Here is a 4268-nt window from a genome sequence, read left to right on the forward strand (position 1 = left end):
TTCAACTGCTTTGCGTTGCTCTAGTAACCCGACTATTGCTGCTGCTGGTTGTAACCACCCTAGTTGTTCTGATTATTTTGATTGTTATGTCCGCCCGGATTACCATTAAATCCTGAACCGGAATTTCCTCCACCGTATCCCGGCCCGGATCCTGAGCCACCGTCGGAGTCGTGATCATACCGGAAAGCATTAGAATTCTTGAACTCCTGCATAATGAAGCAATCCTTCCAAAGGTGGTTTGCCGGCACCTCCTTCGTCCCATGCTTTGGACAGGGCTGGTTCAATAGATAATTTAAGCAGTCTGGGTTAGGGTTAGGCGCTCCACTGCGATTCGGCGGTTTACCCTTGCGTCGCTGACCCTTGTCCTGCGCGTTGGTATTAGCTATGAAGTCCATGTTGCCATCCGCTTTACGCTTGCCTCCGCTACCGTTACCTGCCGAGTGGTGCTGCTGACCTTTGGGGTTGCTGTTCTTCTTTCCCTTCCCTGTCTTGTCATCATCAGACTTGGGATCCTTGGTACTATCAGAATCAACATATTTTACCAAGGCAGCCATGAGGGTCCCCATGTCAGTGCAATGGCGCTTCATTCGTCCCAATTTCAACTTTAGGGGCCCAAACCGGCAGTTGCCTTCTAGGGTTATAACCATAGTGTCAGCGTTGATGCAGTCTGATGAATGCAGAACCTGCGAGACCCGGCGCACCCAATGAGTCGTTGATTCTCCTTCCTCCTGGACACAGGCAGCTAAGTCCACTATCGACATAGGCTGCTTACATGTGTCCTTGAAATTACTGATAAACCGGGCTCGTAATTGGGCCCATGAACTGATAGAATTGGCCGGTAAGCTTTTTAACCAAGTACGGGCCGTTCCTTCAAGCATCATGGTGAAGTATTTCGCACATGCCGCATCATCCACATCGAGCATCTACATGGCCATCTCATAGCTCTCCACCCATGTCTCTGGAGGTTGATCCGCTGTGTAATTTGGTACCTTGCGGGGGCCTTTGAAATCCTTGGGCAGACGCACATTGCATAAAGCGGGGACAAGGCAAGGCACCCCCAAAGAACTAGAAGTAACACCAGGTTCGATCGAGATAGTTGGACGAACCGGCGTAAGCTACCGAGCCTGATACTGTGCGGCTAACTCGGCCTCCCTGCGCGCTCGGGCCCGGTCCACCACTTCCTGAGCGTTATCAGCACCACCCGTCGGGTTGTTGCCGCGGGGTGCTCCACGTCGTTCATTACTTGACACTGCCAGTTCATCCATATGCCTGCTATAGCTCCGGCTTGGACGAGGGGTCGAGTGGATCCGGTCGCGGCTGTACGAGTATGCTTCCTGTTGGACCAAAGCTGTCCTAAGAAGCTCCTTGACCCGTCGCGTCTCTACTGCCTGCGGTGAGTCACCTTCAATTGGAATGGCCTCCAGCCGTGCAGCAACAGCAACGAGATTGTCCATCGGGTTGGAGTAGTGACCCGGAGGTGTTGAAACAGCCTAAGGTATAACAGTGCCTTGACGAGGCAGATCCATCAGACGGGGCTGGACCAGCGTGCCGGTCGCAGGAGCTTCCGCCCGGTTTACCTCCAGCGGATTACTGGTTCCTGCTCCTGGGGTGTTGAAAAGGTCTCTGGCCTCGAAAACCGAAGGCAAACGGGATCGGTACTTCCTCTTCATGACTTCATGCGTCGCGTTCTGGTCCAACATGAGCCTGTAGGCTTGTGCGTCTAAAGCGGCCCGCTCTGCGGTCATCCTGGCATTCTCAGCTGCTAGGTCCGCCTTGGCCTGGGTGATCTGTTCCTTCACCTTTGCTATCTCCGCGTTGTGGACGTCCTGATCCGCCGGGTTAGCTTCTGCCATAAGCACAACCAATGCATCAAATAGATCTGATAGAACTTGAGCCGGCGAGCATACAAAGCCTCCTGCCCCGGCAACCGTCGCCGCTACTGAACCGAAGGTTATTGGCGCAGCGGTCGAAGAATGAAGCACTGCTTGTGTGCCGGCCATGAATATTCCAACTCGGTTGGGTAGATCAGAGGGGTCCGGAATACTGTCGCCATCGGAACAGCCCCCAATCCGGCCATCTTGTAGCTGATATAGAGATTCGGTTTCTCTGGTTGATGACCCGTCGCCGTAACAAACGACGGTCTCGCCGCGAGATTCCGATCCATCCTCATAACTTCCTCCATGGATGACTCCCAAGAAGGCACGCTTCACGGCCGGTTTAACCCGGGCGGATCGCGCACGCTGAGCCGTTTCGACGAGGTCGGTGCAGATGTCCGGCTCAGGGCCCAGTTCACCAATCTTGCCGATAAAAACGTGTATGCCACCAAAGGGGACCTGGTACCCGTACTCAACTGATCCGGCCTCGGGGCCCCAGCCTGCATTGTCGATGTAGAGCTTGCCGCGACGACTCTTAGTCATCCAGGCCACAGCGTAGCCCTCGAGTCCTTCAAAGCGGCCCTCCAAGAACTTGAAACCATCGTGCGATAGCCCCACGGTGGGCACCAACTGTCGTGGTTTTGTCACGGCAGATGTCCTTGTGAAAGGACTTAGTCGTGGAGCCATCGCAACGGGTTAGCTTGAAGGGGTTAAAGCGGACACAGGGACGCAAGGGAGCTTATACTAGTTCGGCCCCTTCGGTGAAGGTAAAAGCCTACGTCTAGTTGTGATGGAATTGATAGGGTTTCGATGACTATGGAGCAAATAAGCTTCGCCTAAGTCTCGAGTTGTTGTCTGTTCTCCTTGAACCGCCACCGGGTCGTCCCCTTATATACACGGGTGACGCCCGTCGGTTCACAGAGTCCCAATACCGGCTCATAGATGTGTCCGGTTTGGTCTCTACTTATTCCTAACTTACAATACAAGTGACATACCAACGCCGGTTTATGGCTACAAGCCTTGAACCGACTATGGGCCTTGAGCCCTCATCTGCCTTCTTGGGCTTTAACATAGTTAACTACTGATGAAGTTAACCCGGCACAGATAGGCCGGTTTATGCCCAGTAGTGATATCCCCAACAGGTGGGCACTGGGACCCATGTGCCTTTGTCCACGTCCGCCTCAAAGACTTCGACCTTGCAAGTGGGGTGGTTTGGAGTGGAAGCAGAGACTAAGCATTGCCGCCGAACCATGAACAACTTACCATGCGACTCAACAAGGTGTCTGAAAGTCACAAGTAATTCTCGTCCTTCGTTCACAAACTCTACACATTTAGGCAACCTACCATTGTACACGTATGAGTGGTCATTGTCATTGTCGGTCTCACTATCATCACCAACCAATTCATCGGGGGCATCTTCTTGATTAGGGGTGTCTTCATTATAGTTGTCGGTCGTACCCATCCACATGTTATCATTGTATCTATCACCATTTGGGTAAGGGGTGTGTCTCGTGATTCGTTTGACAAATGAGACCCTAGGGTTGCCTTCACCATATTCTGCAAGATGGATGGCATAAAGGTCCTTGGCCTTGGTGATCGCATAGAGCACGTCCCCGAGGAACGTAAAATTGATGATACGGAAATACGGCATAACCAATGGCCTCGCCACCCATGCTTGCTTACCAGGTCGGCACAAGATGAGAGGGTACTTGCATATGTTGCCTGTGACAGCAACAAGATCGTCAGGTGTCGACCGCATGAGCACCTTCCGGATCTCAAAGTTCTCATGGGCCTTCCTGATGACGGAGTCCAGCTCTGGCAGCGACACCGTGACACCGGAGAAGTGGTTGTACAGTGTGTACGTGTGTATTTGCACAGCGTAGTCCACGCGGTGGAGGGCGATCCAGTCGGTGGTGGAGCCGACACATGTCATGGTCTAGGGAAGAGGGAGCTAATGGACTCGGCTGTCCAGGAGCGCCTGATAGGCGCCATACTCATGGATGATCCAAGCCAGCCCCTGCCGAGGGGATCCGTGGAGGCGCATGGCAGAGCACCATGAGCGGCACACGGCGCAAAAGCGGGCATTGTCGGCGAGGTGCGGGAGGCGGGAGATGACCTGGACTAGGAGCTCCGGCAGAAGGCTCGACCACTCCGGACTCGACGCCGCCATGAAGTCAGCCTATCGATCCCGTCGATCGTATTTGCTAGGTTATGCGAGCCGGCAAAGTAGCGTCCGTACGCGCCCGCAAAAAAAGTAGCTTCCGTACGCGCCGGCCTAGTGAGGAGGCTGATATACTATAGCGCGGCCCGAGTAGGACACGGGAAGACCGATCGATTCCAGATACCTGTTGTCTCTGTGCCTGCCAATGATTGGGGATTGGCGGGCGACTCCCG

Source organism: Triticum dicoccoides, chromosome 6A, assembly GCF_002162155.2.
Source record: "Triticum dicoccoides isolate Atlit2015 ecotype Zavitan chromosome 6A, WEW_v2.0, whole genome shotgun sequence".
Taxonomy (NCBI): domain Eukaryota; kingdom Viridiplantae; phylum Streptophyta; class Magnoliopsida; order Poales; family Poaceae; genus Triticum; species Triticum dicoccoides.